Source organism: Rissa tridactyla, chromosome 3 (assembly GCF_028500815.1).
Source record: "Rissa tridactyla isolate bRisTri1 chromosome 3, bRisTri1.patW.cur.20221130, whole genome shotgun sequence".
Lineage (NCBI taxonomy): Eukaryota > Metazoa > Chordata > Aves > Charadriiformes > Laridae > Rissa > Rissa tridactyla.
In genome coordinates, this window is record NC_071468.1 from 45,776,718 (window position 1) to 45,802,385 (window position 25,668).

The 25,668-nt window shown below is 40.0% G+C and overlaps 1 protein-coding gene across 3 annotated transcripts in view; it reads left to right on the forward strand.

The window, feature by feature from the left end:
- The first annotated feature begins 559 nt into the window (after window positions 1–559).
- Window positions 560–25,668, forward strand: part of SIPA1L2 (signal induced proliferation associated 1 like 2) — a 151,878-nt gene continuing 126,769 nt past the window's right edge. For all 3 annotated transcript variants that reach the window (XM_054194809.1, XM_054194810.1, XM_054194811.1), the window contains exon 1: window positions 560–828. The gene's annotated coding sequence lies outside the window, so the exon portion shown is untranslated. The remainder of the gene's footprint in view (window positions 829–25,668) is intronic.

Genomic DNA, 25,668 nt, shown 5'->3' on the forward strand with positions numbered 1-25,668 from the left:
GTGCGGGGCAGGGGCAGGGGCCGTGCCGCCGCGCTGTACCCGCGTCGCTCTGCCTCGGCGCTGCGCTGGGGCTTGGCTGGGCACGGCAGCGGCTGCCGGGGGGACGCCGATCCGGCTGAGGGACCGGGGCGGCAGCCCGCCCTCACCGGCTCGTTGCCGGGTAGGGCCCTTCCCGGGGCCCCGTGCTCTGCCCACCCCACCTGTTGCTGGGTTGCTTTCAGAGCCCCGCAGCCTGGCCCCGAGCCGCCCCGGCGATCCCCTCCCGCGACCCCCGCCGCGCTGAGGGACAGGGACGGGGACGGGCAGTAGGCGGCCGGCACGCCGCGGGGCGGGGCCTGGTGTTTAGGTTGCGCGACAGCGCGAGTGGCCAATGGGGAGTTCGAGTTCCCCCGGGGCCGAGCCGGCGAAGCCAATGGGAGGCGGGGCCGGCGAGAAAGGGGTGGGGCTTGAGTGTGAGGGGTGTGTGTCCGTGCCGCGCCCGCCTCTCCCTCCCTCCCGCCTCCCCTCCCCGTCCGGCGGCTCAGCCGCACTCCGGACTCGGAGCCGGGCAGAGCGCGAGGCGGCGGGGGAGGAGGCGGAGGAGGTGGCGGCGGCAGTGCGCTCCCGCCCGCCCGCCTGCCCGCCAGCCAGCCAGCCCGCGAGACCCCGGCGGACGCGCTCCCTCCTCCCCGCCCCCCCCCCGCCCGGTTCCGTTAACGGCTCCGTGTGTCTCGCGGGACGGGGGGGGAGCGGAGCGGAGCCTGTGTGTCTCGAGGGGGGGCCATGGGGGTCCCGCGGCGGGAGCAGCCGGAGCGCTGGCACCACCAGCAGCAGCAGCGGCGGCACCGGGTAAGGAGCAGCGTCTGCCACAGCGCCGTGCCCCGCGGCGGGGCTGGGAGGGGGTGCTTTCCCTCACGGGGAGGGTTCGGTCTGGGGGGGGAGTGGGGAGGGACCCGTCTCTTCTCAGGTGCCGTCGTGAGCCCCCCCCTTGCTCTCACGGGGGAGGACGGAGGGCTGCGGGGGGGAGAAGCGGCGAGGAGCCGCCGGTCCCCCTTCCCCACCGGCACCCTGTCCTCGCCCCGGCCGCCACACCGTCCCCGCCGTGCCGGAGCGGAGTGACTGGCTCCCGCACGTCGCCTTTATAAACCGCGTTGTGATCTGCTGGGGGAGTAACGCCGGCGGCGGCAGGGGTGTCAGTGGGGGTCGCCGGTCACCTGCGGGGCCGTTCTGCCACCGGCTGTAAGAGCTCCGCGCCCGGTCGCCTTGCGTCCCTCTCCGAAGCCCGCTTAAAGAATAATGGCAATTACGGTGTAAGTTTGGCTAAGATGGGCCGTCTCTGAGGTGTAGCCGGCTTGCAGAGCGGAGCCGGTGCAGCGGGGACCGCCAGGCGTTTGCGGTAGCAGAGGGAAAGATTCCCTAGTCCGTGCAGTTTCCTCGACTGATCTTAATGCTATTTATTTAGTCGTTGTAGATGAGGCGCAACCTGTATCCCTTTGCGCCCTTTGTTGTCTTGTCATACTCTGATCCGTATTCAGTGGCCCCGTTCTCCGAGCTCGGGATTTGATTCCTTAGGTGATAGTCGGCTGAGATCAACTTTGCTTTAGGTTTTATTTTCCTGGCCCCGTACCTCTTCTGTGGCGCTCCGCGGCGTTTCGCCGAGGTGGGGTATGTCCGAGCGAGAGTGGAAGTGGCCTTACGCCGTCTTGACAAAGACAACTCTGAAGTTGACAAATTTCAGATATGCCTGTTAACGTTCGCGAAGTAGGTCGGTAAACTGGCTTAGTACTCGACGCTGGCTTATTTTAACACATTAGCAGTTTGAATGTTTTCTTTCAGCCTGGCTTTTCTGGAGGAAACGAGTTTTATTTTTTTAGAAGAAATGCAAAGTTAAAGACAATTGCTCACGGAAATTCTCCCGAGCTCTTTTGTGCGCAATTTTCACTTCTAAAAGTTAACACTAGATGGCTTTCTTATATCAGATATCCAACAGAGAAGGAAAGCATGTAATCCCGCTCTGCAGCCTACTGTTTCTGTATTTGTCTATTTTTTTCCTTCGCATGAATAGTAAACTGCCGTCTTGATCCGTTCTGCACTGATTAGACCACAGTGGAATTTGAAGTTTGCTTACTAGCTGACATAATTCGTTGTTTTGATCAGCTCATCTTGCTGCTTACAGACATTATTTTGTATACGTACTACCAATATCAAAAGGAAGTTTGTTTAGTTGGAAGGTAGCTCTGCAAAATATTTAGGTTGCTTTAAAGAAAGGCAGCTGGATGAGGAGGGATGTTTGGAAATGGGGAAAAAAACAGTAATTCAGTCTCAGTTGTTACTTGGTTTGATGGACTGATTTTAAAAAGGACTGTAGTGCATTAATATTGTTTGTTCAGCTATTTTTTTCACGGATTCTGTACCTAACTATCTTAGACTGAAGTATTTTGGAGTTGGATTCATAAATGTAGTGCATAGCAGCCTGCTGGGTATAGGAATGCCTAAGCCTGGTGCCTGATTAATCTATTTCTTGTGTTTTTCCAAAACTGTGCTTGTTGTCAGTGGAATGCGTTATTTGCCCCCTCTTTGCTTCTTTGGTAGTAGCTCTGAAATACTTCAATCTTAAATTTGATCTTTGAAATATCTTTTATTATTAATACAAACATGTTTAAATCATCAAGAGCTATAATGCATTATGGATATTTAAACATCACTTAGGCTCCGCAACAGCTGATTTATAATTTATGTAGCATTCACATTCAGAGACCTCTCTGAAATCTAGCTTTATATATTGTCTTGGTTTTGCATGCCCGGTGGGTTACCTTACCAGGTCATGCGGCACTTAGAAGGAACAAGAAGGAATACTTACTTGTAAGGATGCCAGGGTGTTTCACAAGTCGTATTAGATCAATTAAAGATCATGTCATTCATGTATGCCAAGGGTATAACGTGAAACCTAGAACTAAGTAAAACCTCAATTCTTTGTAGCTGGTATTTGCTTACTGTGCAAATCAGGGTATTTTTAAAGGTTTCTGTTACATTTTCCTGAAAAAAAGATAAAATGGTCTTCTTTTGGGTAGACGTTTACTGACATACCATTACTCAAGTGCATTGTGAAATACTCTTGCAAATGAAGAGTCAAATGAGGAACTAAGCAAAGCAGTGGTCAAACAGGCAAAACCATCCCTTTCTTTTGCTGTTTGACCTTTACAAGTGAACCGAGGCAGTTCTTTTTTTTTTTTTTTTTTTTTTTTTTTTTTTTTCCCACTTTCGGCTTCATATTGAACATAGCAGTCAGGCATTGCACCTAAGCTTTTTATGTGCAGATCAGCAGTTCAAACTGCAGGAGAAAGTAAATATTTTCTCCTCACCTTGGCTGGAATTAAGATTATATTTAAATGGTTGGATGTTAAAATATTTTCCGCAGCTTCATACTTTTTACCGATGAGTGATCTAGTTTGATAATATTGAGTGAGAAATGCTATGTTACTATGAAAATATATGATAAATTACAGATTATGGAAAGAGGGTGGGGCACTGGGTTATCTAGTTTCTCACGTTAGTCATCCAGGATTACCAACTGTAGCTGTATTGACATCTTGAAAAGAAATCATGGTTTGACAAATGCTCTTTTCTCTTTCCATGCAATTTTTCCTTTGCAATTTAAAATGCTTTGTGATTTTTTAAAAATGTTGGGCAAGCTGGGTTGTGAATCAATGAAGTAAAAAGGAGATGGCTGTTTATGTATTGGAAATATTGTACTCATAGTAGAAATTTTTGATATGTTAGGTAGCATAATTTATATCTAATTCTTTAAAATACCACCTCTTGCAGAGTTAAGACAAACTTCAGTTTATCTTTTTATTTTTAAGGGAATTTTCATCCACTTAGAAATCTGAACAGTTCGGAAAGTTTAGGGTAGGAGCCTTTTTCTACCCTGTTTTTTCTACACGAATTATTTTGGGGAAATACTGTGGGGACTGTCTACTAAATCTGAGAATTCAATAAGAAGAATTCACGAGGACTGTTATGATGTATAGTTCTGACTATATAATTTGTATTTAGTCGATTGAAAAGTATGTTTCACGCTTTTCTTTTTTTTTAATTTAAAAAATACCATTTTTTTCCACATAGATTGCATGAAGAATAACATTAATTCCTCTTGACGTTCAGTGATGATGCTGTACAACTGGTTAGATTTTTAAGAATTGCTAGGACTTCACATGAATAGTTGTCTTACTTTTTTTTAGTCTATTGTGCAAGAGCAAACTTAATGTTAAACATCTGATTTATCCTGACAGAAGTAAATGAGGGAGACCCTGCCTTCTTTTGTAGTAAAGCATTGACCCCAGATTTAAAGCTACTTTCAGGCATAATTGAATGAACTGAAGATTGAGAAGGATTATTATAATTGGTGATACTCTTCTTGTTTTTAGCTAGAGTCAGGACAGGAGTAGGCAGAAATGTCATTGTGATTATTTTGCGCCATAGCTCTTGCTAGAAGATATGTAGACTCTTGTTTGGATCATGAAAGTGTAATTACATCAGCAGTTAACTACACGTGATTTATAAGTGGTTTCTTCTGGTTTTCTTGAATTTCTTAAATAGTGATCAGTTCATACATAATTAAAGGTTTTGTTTAAAAAAAAATGTCTTGAATCGTCATGGAGATAATCTGAACATGTAATAAATGTAAGCAGTGGCTGTCCTGTCTTTTTGGACGTACAAGCAAACAGCTTTATTTGATCTGATACTTGTAAAACATTCTAAGAATAGTAGATGTTTGAAATGAAGTAGGCATTTGTTTTAGTTGCTGTTAAGTGGGAATTATGTGTTCCTTAGGAAAATGACCTGTTTTGGAAGTAAGGGAACGTAGAAGGAGGCTGGAGGAAAGGTAGTAAATTGTCCTATAGTAGCTAGGAGGCTGGAAGGTGGCAGTAGCTGAAGTTGTCATGACTCCCACTGCCCTTCCCCCTCAGCAGCTCAAATGAAATTATGAGCACAGGACTTGGAGTTTTGCCATTGACTTTCAATCTTTTCTTATATAATGTCTTCATTTGTTGTCCTGAATCCTGCAAAGTGACATATCCAGCTCTGCAGCTGTTTGTATAATCCTTCTATATTATTTGCCATTTTTTCCTTCCTCCCCGTCTCCTTTCACCCTCCTCAGATTCTCACTGACACAGTGGCTGTGGATTGTGAGAATGCCTGCCTGCTACCTCATCTTTTAGGTAGGCTTTGGAATCGTAGGTATTTCACAATATGACTTTTCAGACTTAAGTTATATGAGAATGATTTGATGGGATTTATGTTAGAGGACGCATAATAGAGATACAAAGCTCCCATACAACTTAACAATTTGCCCTTCCATTTCCCTTTTGGTTCACCAACCTTTATTTTAAACTTGATACAATCTGTGATGAAATTATAGAACGATTTTACAGATTAAATAAACAACAGATTACAGTACTTAGTAAAATGTATTTCTAAGGAAAGGTACTCTGAGAATACTAGCAGCTCTGTGGCAGCTTAATTCAAATGGGATAAAATGCCTTTTTAAAACCTAGTATTTGCTCTTGAACACTTTAATAAATTTTTATGGTGGTTTTTTGTTTGCTTGGTTTTTGTTTTTATTTTTTTTTTGAGGGGGGGGGTTGACACTTGTTTGTTCCATATATATATTTATGAGAGGGAAAGGAGATTCTGGGACACCTTGTATTTCATGTTGGATTTTTATGTTCACTTCAGTCTAATCAGATAAATTGTGAAATGATCTGGGAACAAAATGGCAATTAAGGTGATTAAGGACAGAATAAAGCTCTCTATAGGTGTTATAAATGCACATGCCGTTAAAATACTTTTGCTGGTTTTTTTCCTTTTATGTGGGGGAGTAGAAAGGAATCCTGCAATTAATGCATAGTTAGCAAAACTGTCACTGCAAAAGCAGTTCTGTCTCCTATGTTTTATGGAGAAAGCATTTGTGAAAGATGTGAAATTTCAGTCTGTGGTTTTCTGGTTTTGGTTTTTCCCATTTGTTTAGGTTTTTTTTTCATCTGAGAACTAGAAGTTATTTAATCAATTTTCTTCTCTAGTTGTTTTCATTTGTGGCTTTCTGTTCAAAACTATTTCCTACTTTTAGATACCTTAAGTACATGCAAGGAAAAAAGCACTTGTAAGTATTTTTCTAGCCTCTTAGCACTGAAAATGAATACCCAACATGTTTTAGCATGAAATCTCATTGTAATATTAGTGTGATACAAAGTGGGGAAAAAAGTGCCTCTGTGTGTGGGTGGGTGAAGAAGTGTGGGTATGTATATGCATTCACTCATGCATAATGTGCGTATCATCTATAGTGTGTAAGCAAGCATACATATTTTGTTGTGCTGATCTTGCTTATTGCAGTGGCCAGCTGCTCTTGAAGAATTAGGAACAGTTTATGGTGATCAGGTTATCCTTGCTGTTCTGCTGTAGTGTAAAGTAAGCCTTGGTTTTGCTTTGTAAGGTTGTCAGGACAACGGCTTGTTATTGTTCCTGGTGGTTTTTCTCTATAGCCATGGAGGGAGCTGTTTCAAAGAGAGTGGCTGCCTTGCCACATTGGGCTGCAGGATTGCCAGCTGTGATTTGGGTTCAGCAGGATGCTCTGGGTTTGTCATGTAAAAATTCTAATTGATGATGAATGCAAACCCAGTGTGAGAATAATTTTGTTCATTGGACTAATGCAAAACAACCCATTGTATTTACAAACCCATGGCCTATTTTCTCAGCAGTATTGTCATTACTCCTCTGTTCCCTTCCATCTGAGGCTCAGAAAAAAATGTTTTATGTTTGACAGTGTGGAACTATGATATGAGTTGAGACAAGGTAGGGATTAGTTTAAGGCTATCTTATGTCAGTGTGCTCCAATCTGACACTGGAGTTAACAAGTGAAACCACAGGGGATTTCTGTTAGGTTTAGTTTGTCATGTCTTTGACAAAAAACATCGTATGAAGTTGGTATTCAATGATAAGCCATACAGTAATAGTTTTAGTGTTGTCATTTTGAAGATGTACTATTCTTGTTTCATGGTAAATGAGAAAAAGAATGCCTGTTGTTACATATAGCAACGTAAGTGACTAAAAAAGGTGCTTCTCTGCATGTGGTCATTATATGCAAAAGGTGCAATAACTTCTACTGAAATAACTTTTAGATTGTTGGCATGTTCAGGGGTGGGAAACTTGCTGAGATGTTCATCAGCGAGAGTTATATGAAGAAAGCTTTCAAATAACTTTGAGGAATTTTCTTTTTATTTCATAAAATATGTTAATGCATGGGACTTGTTTTGGCACTTTCATAGCATCCTCTGTGTTGCTTACATAAAGTTATCCTTTAGTTTGATCTTCAAATCCTTTGATCTGGGCTGAGATCAAATTAAGTCAATTAAGTGATGTCCAGGTAGATAAAATCCTTTATCAAAACAGTAACTTTCCATTTCAAATTTCCTTTTCAGACAACTGGAACAATGGTCCATTCACAATTTGGCAGAGATACATAGGCATCTGCGTTCAGTTGTGGAAGCTGGCTGACAGAATTAGAAGCTATTGGGATAAACCTGTCAATGCTCAAAATGTTTTCTGGCTGGCAGGTTTTTTTTTTTTTTTTTTTTTTACACCAGGCAGGTATTTCAGAGGTGGTTGTCTTCCCTCTCTCAGATTCTCTGCTACTTGCCACCTCCTCCCCCAACAACTTTCTTAGTATATTGGTAGATATCTTTAAATCACATAGCCTTGTTTGCATAGGAAACCATTTCAAATGATTGTTTTTAAAGGTGGTAGGGTAAATATAGTGATGGGTGTAATCCATAACAATGTGAAAACAGGTTTGCTTATTTCCACTTCACTTCAAATGTAGAACTTGATCAGTTTCCTGCAAGAAGGAAACAAGGTAGATGAGATGATCTGAACTGGTCAAGAGCTGTACGGGTGGTTGCTCAGAGCGCTACACTGAAAAACCCTGGGCTGTCAAATATAAATTGAGCTCCAACGATGTTTTCTATACAAGATGAGGGCTCTACTGTTGGAGCAGAGGGGTTTTCCAGGATTCTGAGCTTTTGTTGGCTTCTGAAAATCATTATTTTTGGAGATCTCTAAGGGAGGGGCAAGCAGTTCTTCATTAGTCTGTGAGATTCTCAGATTTGATAATTTTGCTGATGTCAGTGTTTCTCTCACACTTGGGGTGCTTTGTGCATTTTCTCTATGGTTGTGTAACTTTTAAAATGAAGTTTCTGTGAGCATAATTAAAGTTTCCATGAGCATAATTACTCTTGAAACTTTATCTTTTCTATCAAATTTTGCTGAGTCAAACAGGCTCAAAAAATCTTGAGGCGGAGGGAGGTGTTGCACAGTGTCATCACGTAAGGCTTGTTTCCTTAGAAAATAACTCTTAAAAATAGCTGACCATTCTTTCCATTGTACTCATCTTTATCAAATGGATACTGCTTTACTTTGTAAAGTGTTTTGTTTTTACTTTGTATTTTAATGCTGCATTTTTTAAAGAAGTACTGTTAAATATATAAGATTATATTAATACTACCAATGTATAGTATACCTTTGTGCCTGGTAACGTGCGTACAAACTCTGTCTTTGTATTCACAAACAGTTAATTGAATATCTGCCGTGCTTTGTGCATATGAAAATATTGTGGCTGAGTGTTAAGATAGAATATTTACATATATGCATAGTAACAATCACTTGTCCTGGGAAAATAGATGCTTAATGGTTATGTGTTTTCTCTTTCTTATGTAGACTGTCAGTGTTCCTGTTCACTGATTTTACAACATCCAGCATGTGTGTAGGTCAGAGGTGTTTGAAGTTGCAAGTAAGAGTTTCTCATGAACCCCTTTTTTCCATACCAGGTATCTCAACCACATCTCTCAGTACAATTTTATGAATTCTTAGTGGCAGCTACAGGAATCGCTGTGGGGAAAAAGTAATAATAAGAGACACCTAAAATATGTTAGATAGTCCCCTCTGTGACTTAACAACAGGTTGTAAGGTTCCTTTTGGCCTCTCAGCAAGTGCTGTCCAGACTCCTAGTCACTTGGGGGTCATTGTGTGAAAACTTACTCAACTAGAAATATCCCCTAAGTGGACACCAACATATCTGTTGCGGCTGCATATGAAATACAAGTCAAATAAATTGATAAAGAAGTTTAACTTTCTTTTATGTAATTCTTTGTATTGCTTTGTTTGTTATAGCATGTAGTCTTTCCGATTTCATCATTTGTGTATAAGAGGGTTAATGACTTTGGGTCTCCCCGGTCGAGTGGTGAAATTAGTTTTTGTTTTCATGGACTGTATTTACAGATTCTGAAACTTGAAACCTTTCTGTTTTATGCATAAGCATTTTTCTTTAGTCTTATGTTTTCTTTCCCAGTAGGAAGAAATCTAGTGTGTGCTTGCTTTTTTTTTTTAATAAGCAGTAATTAATATAGCCTTGTGTGACGTTCCTGAGTATCTTTTATATGCTTATCAATAGTCCTGGGACCTTTCTGTACACTGCTGCAATGGTAAATGCCATCAGATTAGATTTAATGCTGCTTAAGGTAGGTGATGGGCAAATTGCCATGAGTTTATCCAGGCTTTTAGCATTTTTCACAGCATCTGTATAACCAAATCACAATGTTACGGTTTGGATGGCAGGACTGGCTAGATTATCAGGCTCAAAATGTAGCAGTTAATGGTTTGTGTTCCACCTGGAGACCAGTTACAAGTGCAGTACTGTACTGGGACCTATCCTGTTTAGTACCTTGATCAATGATCTGGAGGAGGAGATGAAGTGTATCCTCATCAAATTTGCATGTGACGTCACATTGTGGGAGTAGTTGGCATGTGTCAGGACAATGCTCTGCAATTTAGGGAGGCTGGTGGAACAGACTGTAATGAACCTTGTGACATTCAACGAGTATAAATACATGTTCTTACGCTGTCCAGGGTGGGGACTGACTGCCTGGGAAGCACCTCTGCTGAAAGGGACCTGCATGTTCTGACAGACGTGGGTCAGCATGTCAGTCTTCACTCTGCCAGTGAAAAATGCTAACGGGATACTAGACCTTATGAACAGGAGCACAACCAGTGGGTTGCTGGTATTCAGCATTCCTTAGACCACCACACTGGATATACCCCGACCAGTTTTGGCTCCCCAAATACATGAGAAACATTGATTAAACTGAAGCTAGTTCAGTGGAGAGCCAGCAAAATGAGGGGCTTGGAGTACACACGCAGAGGCTGAGAGAACTGGCTTTGCATAGCCTGGGCAGCAGAAAGCTCAGGGGATACTTAACAGCTGCCTCATAAGGTGATACTTAAGAGGTTATTAAGAAGACAGAACCAGGCCCTTTCCAGAGGTATGTAGGGCAGGAGGAAAAGACAGTGGTCCTAATGTAAAATAGGTGAGGTTCTGATTTGGCACTGGGAAACAAAAATCACACTGACAACACTGAGGAACTGAAACAGGTAACGCAGGCAGGTTGTAAAATCTACATCCTTTCCAGTTTTTAAGATCAGACTGGCCAAAGCCCTAAGCAAGATGGTCTGAATTCAATGCTTTGAGCAGGAATTTGGGTTAGATGATGTTCTGTGGTGCCTTCCAGTGTAAATTATTCTATGAAATATCACAGCTTTTTCATGATAGTCAATCTGATAATTGAGAATTTTAGTTAATATTCCAGTGTACTGTGATTCTGCTTTATCATTGTACAGAATATTTCTCTATCATGATGTTGAGAAGACTTTTTCACAAGATTAAGAAATAGAGTATTATGTACTCATATTCTTTGTTTAAACCAGTTGACAAGAATTCCCAAATAAATTATTGGCAGTTAAGTATTTTATAACTATAGTACTTAACAAAAGAACAAGCACTTAATGAAAATAGCATCCTTTCAGATTTGGCTTCAGATATACTTTGCTCACCTTGTCACTGAATTCTAAAACATGATTAGCAATACTAGAATTTGAATGTGTGAACTTCCACGGAGCAATTCTGCTGGATCTCTTCCAAAAGATTGTTTTACTGTTAAAGAGCAGGACATGTGAGTTTGAAATTGGCTTTCAGCCAGTCAAACATACATTTGTATTTAGTTCTCTTGTTCTGACTACTAATTTTAGTACTGTGAAACTTCTGATAATCTATGCTAGAGTTATCCGTGTGGCTGGAAAAAAATATGTTGTGATTTGTCAAATTATTTAAAAATCCAAAATAAAGTGACTCAGCTCTGAAAACAGCTGCTCTTTGCACCTTCTTATGTTGTCTTAACCTCTTAGCTTCACTAACTATAAACAAGAGCCAGCAGAACCTCAGGAGATTGAGATGATTCCTGTTCTTGCTCATCCAACTTCACAGTAATTACACTTTCAAGTATTTCTACGTTTACCAAAGCATGAACCAGACCTTCAGATCCCTGTTTTGGTTTTTATAATCCATCTTATTAAATGTTTAAAAATTCAGGGGTTTGTATAACATTCAGATTTGGTATGAAAGAGGTTGTAAATACATGCTGAGTTAAGCATAACAAACAGGAAAGGGAATGGAAAGAATTTCCTTTAGGGTAAAATTCCTTGAAGTTGAATTAGCCCTGATATGTATATATCTCCCTGATATATACCTTGTCAACTGGCAGAGAAGGTTATGGCTTGGGTTTTGAAGATTTTTTGCTAAAGGTGAGAGGACATGGGGAAACCCAGTCTGACATCCTTTTGAGTCATATTTTCAAGAAAAGGAGTTAAAACTTTGATTTTTGTTAAACTGATGGATCTCCAAATTTGTTGAATTAAGGCTGATGATAGGTACAGATGGATCAGCAGCCGTTGCCTGAAACCTCCTTTGCCCTGAACTGAACTACTCTTTTCCTTTCTAATCCAGTTGTTATAGAAAACAACTACACTATTAATCTTTTTCATAAATCAGTTGCACTCAGTTTCGATTTACTGATGGGTTGCTGTTGTTTTGGATTTTTTTGTTTTGTTTTCTCCCATCTCCTACTTTTAGTGGAAGGGTGTTCCAAGGACTCGCTTTACTGAGGACTAGAATTTTCTGCTAACCTGTATGTGTAACACATGCTGAGATTGCAGCCCGTTTGTTTGATTTTACAAATATTCTTGTTTAACCTAAGTACTTCTTCTTCCTGATACTTATGGACGACTTGCTCTGTCAGACCTCATTTTTCTGAGGGTAATCTAGCCAATTTGTCACCAGTCTTTAAACAAGACAAACACTTAGCTTCCTCTTGTACAGTATGGTGACTGGGGAACAGAAGGCACTTCCCTGCACTTGTTCTGTTGTGCAGTTTTGTTATTGCTAATAGGAATTTAAGCAGCATTCTATACAGTCTTGTCTGTGGCAGATAAAATTACATTGAAGCTTTGTCTCTACTGGAAATATTGTGCAGATGTGTCTTCACATTGGGTACGTTATGGTTATTCTCTTCCTGGTGTTTTCTGCTGATGAGCTATTAGACCCATCAAAATTTTGTCCTGTAGTTCTTGAGGGAGTGACTCCAAACAGAAAATAAAAGTGTAATGAAATTATTCCTCAAAACTTGCTTTGTCTTTTCTCAGACATATTTTTACCTTCCTTTGCAGTGCCAGTGCTTCTCAACTTTGTGTTGTATCAGATTTCATTAGTAACTTTCCACTTTGTGTCAAGGTCGTTATTGAAAATATGAGGTAAGACTGATTCCAAGATTGATCTTAGGTTTCATCTAGTAAACTGTTTTAGTTTATTTTCAGGAGAGTCTACTGTCTCTTCACTTGTTCTGTTTTCAGTACAGTACTATATAAGATACTCTCCTAATTCCAAATTGTACCAACGGCAATTTTTTGTATACCGTTGATGAGCTGGTCTAGGCAATCTCTACTGTGTAGAGCTGCAGTTCCTCAGCCATCCTCTCCTTGATGCTTGTGGGAACCCAGCTGAAGCAGTAGCTCTTGCTGAGTTCTTAAATAGATTGAGTATGGCTTATGTAGCAAGCAGGGACAGTATAGTAGCTTAAAATACAGTGGTAGCAGTATGACTGCCTCATCTCAACAATAGCTGTAGAAAGTAATCCATGAAAAGCAGGCTTCCAAAATCAACATGCAGTTGTTATTTCTTTGAAAAGATTTTATTTGACCAGTTATTTCTTATTTAAAACATTCCTCAGGCTTTGACATAAATATAGATGTGTTCCAAATTAATGCCCTGCTAGCATGATTTTAATGTGGAATAGTACCCTAAGTGCGAAATGGTGTCCTAATGTGTGGCCTTGGTTAGTGCAAGAATGAGGTTTTCGTATACAGAGTAGAATCCAGTATTGTGTAGGTCTCAGTATATTTACATCGTCTGTCGTTGAACTACCAGAAAATGGCAGTATTGAATCCTGATTTCTTACTGATCTCTTATCACATTTTACAAACTCATCATTTTGCTTAATCTTTGCTGAACCTAATCCTAGCTGCTGATACCAGAATCAGTAACTGTCTGTCTCCATCTGATGTGTACTCTCAGACCTTAGCCTAAAAACTAAAAAAAAAAAAAAAAAAAAAAAAAAACTGGAAAAAAAAAAAGCTGAAAGGCTTGAAAGCTCTACAAGTACTTGCTCACTTTGTAATGATCTGCTTTGCCACGTGTGAATATATATTGGAATATGGAACACAGTAACTGGTACTTGGTAAAGCATAGAAAGCAATCCTTTCAAACTGGAAAGCCAGAAGGTAAACTATGAGTTTCCACTTAATCTGCCTAGTTTTTGAATGGTGGTAGGTTTAATCCTTGAGAGTGTTTCACCTGAAAATTTAACCAGTCTGCCTAGAATTTTCTTAGCTGTGAAATGTGAGCTTCCTTCCTCTAAACTGTGTTCTTTCATGCAGTCCAACTGATCTTTTGATTTTATCAAGGCTGGCAATATACAGGACAGAGCAGACCACCTTGGAATTTAATGTCAAACCAAGTTCTGCAGCTGGCTAGCTCACAAATGGGACAGAGTTGCTGCTTTTTGTAAGTAAGTGTCTTATAAAACTTTCAGAACTAATAAGTCCAAAAGAGTCAATAAAAGTCTATGGACATCTGAAAAACAGTAAATTATGCTGAAAATTATGTTACAGGGAGCAATGAGTTTTATTTTTCTTTTAAGGCTTTTGACTCCAATTCTTAAATCAGTTACTCATGATTTCCATTCATTAGTGGATTTAAAAAGTCTGTTCATTGGCATTTTATTTTCAGAGCAGAACTAAGCTGTTGAAATTAATCTCCTGATCTTCCCACTTACCAATATTTTGTTTGCATGATGGAATAGTTTCAGAGAATGTCAATTATATTCCTTTGTAATGAAACTAACCCCAATAAAATGTTGACCTCAGCATAGACTACATTTCTAATTCTGAATGCTATACAGTGTGACTGAGTAATTGAGAAATGGAAGTTAAACACAACATGGCTGAAGGTGACGTGCTTCACAAAAATTTAAGATGAATATGTGAGAAGAAAGCAAACAGCAAAAGGAAGCAAAGTTTACAGAGTGAACACTTGTTCTAAATATTCAGGAGGTCATTTTTTTTTTCTTTAACTTGTTACAACTTGAACAGAATTATTAGAAGTATTATGCCTTCATTTTGACCAACTCACTAAAACTGAGTTGAGTAATCTGAGATGCGGTTACTCAATGGAAAGGGTACTTAAACAAAACCCATAAAAAAACCCCACACTACTAAGGAAATGTGGTTGAGAACTGTTGAGATTTAAGTGTTACATCAGTGGCACCTACTTCGCTCTTCAGTTTGTGGGTTGTTTTGTTTTTTTAAGGTTCAGTTTGAGGTGGAAAAAAAATACGTATCCCTTGGACTGTCCCCCCACCTATCCTCCCTTTCCTCCTCATGAAGACAGTATGTCTGTCATTTAATTCTTAATGGAAAGATCACAGGTTACTATCTTGTAGTGGTTACTTTTTTCAGTGTTTCATTTTTATAGCTTTTGCTTGCTGTAGTAGTTTGACCCACAGATCTGATACCAGTGTTTTGGTTACGTACACCAAAATAAACACACAGCTTCCTATATTTGCTTGGTAATTTTCTATCTCTTTACTGCTTTTTGAGGTTTTTTTGTTCATTTAAACTAGATTTCATGTTCAGCTCCCCCGAAATTATACAGCATATGAAATTGACTTAAATGGTATGCAGCAAAATTTTAATTAAATATTATTTACATAAAAAATTAGGTCATGATTCGAAATTGCAAAGATAGGTATTTTAAATGTAGTTGCAAACATATAAAGGCTCAAATAAGAATTACGTTCGGTGTTTTTTTCTTTTTTTTTTAAAAATTGCATAGTTTTAAGGTTCTGCACTCTCAGCTAACTTTGCTGTTATTGTGAGCATCTCTGTAAACTGGCTCAAAGGACAGTGAAAGGTACAATGTAAACAATCCTTTGTAACATGTCCATAAACTAGGAGTCTGTAGGTCTCTGTGTTTGCTGCTGTGGAAAAGGACAGAGTCTTAAGGGAAAAATTCTATTAAGTATTATAAAAAGGCTTTATGTAGGGACTTCACTGATAATATAAAGCCAAATTCATGTAGAGGCTGTTAGGAGGTATCGTTTGGGGCTCTATGATTTCCCAACTACTATACAGCCTGCAACGTGACAAAGATATTAATCCATTAATGTTTCCTGTTAACATCTGAATAAGGTATGTAGTGATGAACTATTCTGTTTTCTTGTATTGGTTATCCTAGTCTTCACCCATAATTTTTTTTTTCCGCTTCATATTCATGATTAAAAAACCCCTGTTGTCTGATACAAATCCATCTCTAGCCATGAGGGTCAATTTTCTCTTTTGGTGGATGCTCTGCAGAAGATTCATCTGAATTTGTGTTCTTTACTACCACATCAGGGAGGTGTTATGTTGTCTGCATTCATCTGTTGCTTACATGAAGAAAAAAAAATATCAATCAGACTATCTTATCAGTGTTTATTGAAACACTGAGGGTAAAAATTAAATTGTAGATTCAAACAGAGAAGCCAAAGAGTTGAGCCCTTTGGAAATACAGGTCAAGCCAAGAGAGGCTTTCATGCTATTTGTTCATTATCTCAAAGCAATTCATGTTCTGTTATTGGAACTTGAGTAGGATGTCACCATGTTCCCCAAGGACTAATGACTAAAATGGCAGTAGAAGCCTTGGTGTTGGTGACGGTCAGTCACGTAAATTTGTTGCTCCAGGACGATCAAAATCAAATACTTAAGATTGAGTGAAAATGGTGTATTTTCATGCCCACCAACATAGTTATGTAGTCATGGATAATAACATGATTCAAATCTGCTTTTTAGTTCATGCTCTGAAACTTCTGCTGGGGTGAGAAAAGAGCTCGTGTCCCAGTTCTTGATACAGCAAGACATCATTCAGTGCTGAGTTAAGGGTGTGGTTTGTGACACCCCAAGGCCTCAGCTGGGAGGCATTCTGACAAACAAAGTGATGAACTTTGTAGACTAATGGTCTGGTATAGGAAATCCTGTATTTGTAACGCCGCAGGAAAAACGTGTGTGTAAAAGTAAAGATATAATTTCAGTGTTAAATAAAATTTTAACATAAATTTTGTTTTCTTATCATAAAAAGCCCATGACGACTCAAAGCCAAACAAAACAGAACATCTTACATCTTCTTTTTTAAATTGAACTGACTGGTAAGATGTGTCATATATAGGAAAAAAAATAGTGTACTCAAAATCCCTGGTGCAGTATCAGCAAACTTGTAACTGTTAGTATGTTTGTAATCTCATTTTCTCACATAAAGCACATTTGGCTTTAGCCATTAATTGCTGTTACTTCCAGCAGTGTCATCTTGTGTTGCTGGCTTTTTTTGCTTGTGTCTGAATTGTTTTACTTGTGAAGGAGATCAGGGTATGTTAAGCATCTTGGAAAAAAATATCTGTGAAAAATGAAACGGCCATAGAGAAGGTAGGATAGTTTAGTGAAAAGTTTTATGTTTAGAGCTGGTTTGTGGGGTTTTTTTTCAATGTAGGTGAACAATGAGAAGACAAAATAATCATCAGTTTATACACTGTGATAAAATTCTATTTTCAAAGTACTGTTTCCACAATACTTTGAAACTCCCACATGTTGGGAGTAATGAAGTAAATGTATAAATGTTGGTTTTATTTAAGAACAGCAAGAATCATTTCAGTTGAACTCATTTTTTTTTTAAGTAATTTTCTTCTTTACATCATAGAATCATAGGATGTGTTGGGTTGGAAGGGACCTTTAAAGGTCATCTAGTCCAATCCCTCTGCAGTAAGCAGGGACATCTTCAACCAGATCAGGTTGCTCAGAGCCTCATCCAGCCTGGCTTGAATGTCTCCGGGGATGGGCCCTCCACCACCTCTCTGGGCAACCTGTTCCAGTCTCTCACCACCCTCATTGTAAAGAACTTCTTCCTAATGTCTAATCTAAATGTACCCTGCTCTAGTTTAAAACCATTGCCCCTTGTCCTATCGCTACATGCCCTTGCAAACAGCCCCTCCCCAGCTTTCTTGTAGGCCCCCTTCAGGTACTGGAAGGTCACTATAAGGTCTCCCTGGAGCCTTCTCTTCTCCAGGCTGAACAACCCCAACTCTCTCACCCTGTCTTCATAGGAGAGGTGCTCCAGCCGTTTGATCATCTTCATAGCCCTCCTCTGGACCCGCTCCAACAGGTCCATGTCCTCCTTATGCTACTGAATAACAGAAGAACACAAATGGCAAGATGACTAAAGGGAAGGCTGTTCAGAAAATTTCTTTAGGTATTTTAAAATTTACAGAGCAGAAGGGTGTAACAGTGGAAGACTATCCTCACTAACTGCTGCTAATATTAATTGTTATGGTAATCATTAACCAAATCTGCAAGTAGAAGTGATTTATTTTTTCCTTAGCTCATATACTGCTGGAGGAGGTAGAGAGAGGCTGAGACAGTAGGCAAAGAATGAGGAAAGGTGGAGAACACTTGAGTACAAGGTGTGGGGTTGAAGTGTGCCCTTCTGTTCAGCTATTGATGACTTTTAAGGAAACAACTGTCAGTCAGAGCTACGCTTCCCATTCATTCCCCAGGAAGCTCTTTTCTTCACCTCTTCTTTGAAGTGGGACTTTTGGCACCCACATGCTTTATTTTGCTTTCAAATTGCTTTATTTAACCGTAATCCTCTGGCTTTTGGTTTACTTCTCCTCTCATACTGAAAAACTGCTAATTTAAAGTCAATTCAAGTCCTAATGGGGTTACTTGGGAATAAACCGATAGAAACTACTGTTCTGAGCCTTTTGGAGAGAGGATTTAGGGAGTCATGGATACACTATAACAAAATTATAACTAATTGCCAGTAGCCCAGATGATTTATAGCGATAATATAAAAATTCTCATAGCTGAGCTGACCACAGTAAAACCTTGCAGTTATGAGATGTTATGAAACTGAAAACCTAATCTTCTAATAAAACGTTTATGGCCTTCAACTTTTTTGGAAATAAATTAAAAAAAAAAATCTATTTAGAATGCATTTTTTTTCTTAAACTGTAATAAGATAACTTCTACTCTAATATTCTCCTCCTCCCACATACAGTCTTTCATTCTACAGTAAAACTTTTCATGCCCTTCAGTCGTGCTCTATTTTGTCTCCCACACCCCTCTACTGCCATTACCCACTTGTGGAACAAAAAACCCACTTCTCTTCTTTGTTTAAAAAGCGTAGGTCTGTGGTACAACAGCGTAACTCACTTAAGCCCAGGGTGTTCGACTGCTCCCAGAGAGGCACAGCGTGCCGTTTGTCTCTCCAGAGGCTGGAGGCAGCGGATACCTCCTGGTGAAAGACAGCTGACTGTCAGCTCATGTGGACCTTCTGGATGGGAAGTGCACGCTCAGGTTTGCTTCCTGCCTGTGAGATTGCACATTTACTGCTGCCAAGAGGAGATGCTTTCAGCCCCTGAGCAGGCCAACAGCACAGGTTGCCCCTTGACCACTGGTAAATTAGTGAAATTCCTTTTCCAGCTATGCATTTTATGAGACTTGTACAGTATGTAACGTAAGAGATCTTAACGTAAGAGTAGAGTGAGGTTTTTCTGCTGTTTTGTTTTAAAATTCTTTTTCCTGTGATAGCATGTCCTTTCAATAAAGGAATAGGTGGTAGTGTGTTTTTGATAAATTTGCGGAGAATGTTCTGTTCTTTCAAGCTAGTTAGACTTTAAATGATTTTCTGTCTCATCAGTTCATAGAATCCTAGGGTTGGAAGGGACCTCTGGAGATCATCTAGTCCAACCCCCCTGCCAGAGCAGGGTCACCGAGAGCAGGTGGCACAGGAATGCGTCCAGGCGGGTTTTGAATGTCTCCAGAGTTGGAGACTCCACCACCTCTCTGGGCAGCCTGTGCCAGTGCTCTGCCACTCTCAAAGTAAAGAAGTTCCTCCTCATGTTTAGGTGGAACTTCCTATGCTCAAATTTGTGCCCATTACCTCTTGTCCTGTCCCCGGGCACCACTGAAAAGAGCCTGGCCCCATCCCCCTGAAACCCACCCTTTAAGTATTTATAAGCACTGATAAGATCCCCCCTCAGCCGTCTTTTTTCCAGACTGAAGAGACCCAAATCCCTCAGCCTTTCTTCATAAGAGAGGTGTTCCAGTCCCCTAATCGTCTTGGTAGCCCTTTGCTCACCCTCTCCAGCAGTTCCCTGTCCTTCTTGTGCCGGGGAGCCCAGAACTGGACACAGTACTCCAGGTGCAGCCTCACCAAGGCAGAGTAGAGGGGGAGGATGACCTCCCTTGACCTGCTGGCCACACTCTTCTTGATGCACCCCAGGATGCCATTGGCCTTCTTGGCCACAAGGGCACATTGCTGGCTCATGGTCATCCTGTTGTCCACCAGGACTGCGGGGTCTCTTTCCACCGAGCTGCTCTCCAGCAGGTCAGCCCCCAACCTGTACTGGTGCATGGGGTTACTCCTCCCCAGGTGCAGCACCCTACACTTGCCCTTGTTGAATTTCATAAGGTTCCTCTTTGCCCAGATTTCCAACCTGTCCAGGTCTCTCAGTATGGTGGCACGGCCTTCCGGTGTGTCAGACACCACACCCCCCAGCTTTGTGTCATCAGCAAACTTGCTGAGGGTGCACTCGATCCCCTCATCCAGGTCATTGATGAATGTATTGAAGAGGACTGGCCCCAGTACTGACCCCTGGGGAACACCACTTGTCACTGACCTCCAGGTAGGCTCTGTGCCCCTAATCACGACCCTCTGAGCTCTGTCTTTCAGCCAGTTATCTATCCACCTTACTGTCCATTCATCTAGCCCACTCTTCCTAAGCTTCCCTATGAGGATGCTGTGGGAGACCGTGTCGAACGCCTTGCTTAAGTCAAGGTAGACCACATCTACTGCCCTCCCCTCATCTATCCATCCAGTCATGCCATCATAGAAGGCTGTCAGATTAGTCAGACGTGATTTCCCCTTGGTGAATCCATGTCGAGTACTTCTGATAGCTTTCTTTTCTTCCACATGCCTTGAGATGATGCCCAGAATGAGCTGTTCCATCATCTTTCCAGGGATGGAGGTGAGGCTGACCAGCCTGTAGTTCCCCGGCTCCTCCTTCTTGCCTTTTTTGAAGACTGGAGTGATGTTGGCTTTCCTCCAGTCCTCAGGCACCCCGCCTGTTCTCCAGGACCTTTCAAAGATGATGGAGAGCGGCCCAGCAATGACTTCCGCCAGCTCCCTCAGCACTCAGTTAGAGGAAATAAAAACATTGCAAGGGGTTGCAAAGATCAGAAAGTCCATATATAGTTCACAAAGATGATGAGGGTTTTTTGTTTCTTTATTCAATGGATTTTAAATGCCTAAACGCTTTTCAGGATACAAATCTTGGCCTTTTTTTTTTCTTTTTTTTTTTTTCTATTTGATGGTCATAGGATTAGCACCCTTTTTCACATAGATAAAATATTAAAATAAATACGTAGTCTGACATTCAGGTATGATGGTGATGGAAGTCTCTTGAGTTCTGTACTCATCAGCATTTTGAATAATTTGACTGAAAAGTTTTGTCTCCTGTAGAATCAGGGTTTTTTTTTCCTGTCTTTTTTTCTTGTTTTAACATCTTGCCTGGTACATACAGTTAGTATGTCTCTATACTCTCGAGTTTATTGGTAAGTTTAATGATAAAGCTGGTATCCTTGACAGAGATTCCTTGTTCCTTCACTTTTCCTTTCTCCTATGTGACTACCGTAGCTACTGGTATGTTTTAATAATGCTTTTATAATCAAAGATGAGGATTTGTAAAACTCACAAACTACTAGCACATGGAGAAGGTAAGTTAGTAAAGATGCCATTATCTTATTAGAAGAATTGATAATATTCATGTTTAAGAGGTAACAAGCTGTAAGATTATGTTTTATGGGAAGTTAATATGTTAACAGCAGTTTCTCTCCACAAACTGATAGTCTGTAGAATAGGTTCTCATTTGTTTAGCTCTCCATATTTATATACATTGTATAAAAAGTGGATATTTGTTTGCCAAGACAAAGTGAATGGAAATACATGTAGAATATGAAAATATTTATTAAGAATATCCTCCATATATACAAAATGCTCTCAGTTTTTCTGTTAGATTAAAAGAATTGTTCATCTGGAAAAAACCAAACCAACCACTTCAAGTTTCATTTTTAGATATTAGGCACTATATTGGATGAATTTAAATAGTGGGGGGTTTTATTATATCAAGAGTCCTCTTTAGCCCTGGCTGTTCTTTGACCTAGTACAGATGGGAGTGCAGATCTGTATTTTGTGATTATTGATATTTTGAGTAGAATATTTGAGAATTTGGACTCTATATTAAGAAAACCTCAAGCTTGCTTTGTATGTCCTTCCATAATTATTATTTTTTTCCAGACTACTTTTCCATTATTATATTGAGAGCAGTTTATGACAAAATGATGACCTATTTGTATAGGACTTCACAAGCGAGTAATCAGTCTGAATTCCCTAACCTTATGACCTTAACAGAACAAAACAAATCTGTCTGAAACTTAATGCTATCTTTTGTGATGATTGAGTGATATATGAGAAAAATGAAAAACTTGCAAAGTGAGCCTCTTTGTGTACAGAACTGTCACTGCTCTGCATAGCTGATACAGACTCTTTTCAGCTGTCACTTTTAGTACAAAAGAGACGAAGCCTGTGCCTGGACTTACTCCCACAATCCTAGTCTGATTTTTATCTAAAGCCAAGTCTGATGTCTGCAAGGTTATCGACCGTTTGTCCCATCAGAGTGCGAAGGTCTAGAATCCTGACTTTTCTGTGTTTTGTAACTTCATTGTCAGTTTTTAAAGTATCTTTTGTTTCAATAATCAACACTAGATACCATTTTTTTCCTGTTGTGGGGGATAAAAAAGTTGTGAAACACAAATATTCTGTTCTCTTTGTACTCCAAAGTATATTATATGTCTTTTTATGTTCTTTTTTTTTTCTTTTAGTCCATACATCTTAAAAGTATGTTAACTTGAAAATACTTCTGCTTTCAGAAAAAAGCATCTGTGTTCCTATTTTGTTCTTAAAAGTATGAGCTGCTTAAAAATGCTATAGCTGATAATCATGACTGAAACAAAAAATACTAATCCCTTTGTGGGAAGGGGAAAGAAGGGCTGGGTGGTATGTTCTGAATACGAGCCAGCAGTATGCCCAGATGGCCAAAAAAGCAAGTAACATCCTGGCTTGTATCAAAAACTGTGTCCAGCAGGACTAGGGGAGTGATCATCCCCCTGTACTCGGCACTGGTGAGGCCCCACCTTGAGTACTGTGTTCAGTTTTGGGCCCCTCACTACAAGACAGACATTGAGGTGCTGGAGCGCATCCAAGGAAGATGGTGAAGGGTTTAGACCACAAGTCTCATGAGGAGCAGCTGAGGGAGATGGGGTTGTTTAGTCTGGAGAAAAGGAGGCTGAGGGGAGACCTTATTGTTCTCTAGAACAACCTGAAAGGAGGTTGTAGAGAGGTGGCGGTCAGTCTCTTCTCCCAAGTAACAAGTGATAGGACAAGAGGAGACAGCCTCAAGTTGTACCAGGGGAGGTTTAGATTGGATATTGGGACAAATTTCTTCACTGAAAAGGATTATCAAGGCTGCCCAGGGACGTGACTGAGTCACCATCCCTGGAGGTATTTAAAAGATGGGTAGATGTGGTGCTTGGGGACATGGCTTAGCAGTAACTTGGCAGTGGTAGGTTAAGGGTTGGACTTGATGATCTTCCAACCATTATGATTCTATGTTTAGGATATTTGTAATAGCTGCAAAGTGTGTATATTGCAATTGTACAGTTATCGCAAGAATTTTTTTCAGTACTGCTCAGTCTTGATTTGCTGTTTTGTTTTCAAGCCAGTCTTGACATACTAGTCATGACATAGGTAGAGCCTTCTACTAAAACGAAATGAAATAAAACAACAGTAATGCTCTTGGGGTGGGGAGTGAGGAAATCTTTGCCAGATAGGAGAGGGGTGAGTGAATGGGACGCGTACGTGTGCATGCTTGTACACATATCTGAAATGTAGAAAGGGAAATAAAACATAACTGTGAGTCACAGTTTCATTGTCTGTCCTACACATACTAAAGAAGCAAAACATTCCCAGATCTGCAACAGATCACTGGTTCGTTTTTGTTCTTTTGGTGATCTTGGTTTTATAAGTCAGCAGAAAGAGACAGTTTATCCTTGGTCTGTGATGTTTATGATTTAGAAATTATATTTTTTTTTTGATTGCTAGATATCTATTCCTGGTGGAAATGCTACATTACTTGACTGCTAGTTTTCATTACTCTTTTATCCTATTGCAGTTTTTAGAATGGAATATACTGTAGCTAGCATTCTTAATGGGTATGAATTGTTATACAAGTGCATTATTGAGATAAAACTGTATGGTGGCACACACAGTTTCAAAATGCCTTCTAAATCAGTAGGTATTTTACTCCAACCTTCTTCTTAGTAGCAGCTGAAGCTTTATAATAGAAGGATTTGTCTTGGTTTAGTTTTGATTCAATAGTTGAGATAAAGGATGTGTTTCTAGAACTTTGGCAACCTTGGAAGTTTGTTTCAGGTCAGGTTAAATTCCTCTTAGTCACTGAATGCTTTTAACAAGACTGAGAGGCTGTGTTCACAACAACACTGTAGCTCAAGGTACTGAATGAGTGAGGGAGACTTACTTTCAAGGCAAAAGATATGGCATGGCATGGTGACAAAGCCATTGAGCTCTGCTCAACCTGCACTAGCTAGCAGAGTGCACGAAGGTGCCTTGCTGTCTTTCTCAAAGATGATTATCTATAAAGTGTTCGCCTATAAAAGATGGCAAGAAACTTGATGTCCTTTTAAGTCCCAGTTAAGGTACACAATACTCATTACTTTGCATTCTTTCCTATGCATGGACTAGGAGAGCGCGACCCTTAAATTAGAGCTATTATAACTAACTTTTGGGGAAAAAAAGTACAAATCATGGTTTAGAAAACACATATTGAGAGAATGAATTATCTTTATAAAAATGTAGTCATCTGCATTTTGTTTCACAGAAGACTTTTTTGAATATATTGAACTAGATTATCCTCATGAAGTCTCCTATTTTACATTTACAATTTTTTGAAGCTCTTAAATAATTCCAAAACCTACTTACTATTGTTTTATTTAGGAGTAGGTTAGGTCATATCTGAATCATGTTGAAATCTGGTGGCATTTTAAATTGAGATTGTAAACGCCTTTTTCAACACTGTTTATATTTCTGTGATGTGTGCTGATTTCTAAACTGTGTGCAAAAATATGGGGAGTGGATTTGTCTCTTAGCCAACTTTTTTTTTTTTTTTTTTACATCTTATAGGTGGCTATTACTCCTGTTTCACAAATACTGACTAGCAGTAACAGCTCTGCATTTAAGGACACTTAAGTAAGTTCTGCAGCAGATGGCCTCTTTAAATGCACAAACCCAGGGACTATCTTACTGAAGATGGAAAGAAAATTACAGTATATGGCACATGGCAAAGTGAAACTGTTATCCCTGATAATTATTCAGTAATTTAGATGTGTTGTATTTTTTTTTCTTTTTCTCAGGCAGTAAAGTCTATAAAAGTCCATGACAAATATTGCTTTCAAATATTTCTGGTACAGCAAACAAACCTTGTTCTTAGTAATTTTTTGTTTTATAGGAGGCGGGCTATTATCTCTGCCTTTCCTCATCTCTCCTCTTGTTCAATAGTGCCTTTGGGATGCTTCTAGTCTGATTGGCAGGCTGGCATATTTAGGCATGTCTGAAATACAGAATGTGTGTTTTTCATTCAGAACCACACAAACTATGCCATGTTTGAAGTAAGTTATTGAATCTTCATCTGCAAGAATAATGGGTTTAAGAATTTAAACTGGAAATCTTGTACAATCAAAATGCAGTGTTTTTTTTAAATAGAAGAGAAAAAAATGTGTCTGTCAAACATAAATGAAAAAGGAATCAAAATGAAGCAATCCCGACCAGAAACCAAGTTTTAGTTTCAAGTTTCTTCAATGACTGTTCTTCTGTTTTACCATTCAGTAAAGAAGAAAGGGCTGTGAAACAGCAGAGGTGGTAACTGTAATTGCCCATGTTAAAAATGCTTGTGAATGAGTCTTCTCTGCAGCTATATCAAGGAGATGGGGGATAGGGAGTTGGAGAGGAACAAAAACCAAACCAACCCAACA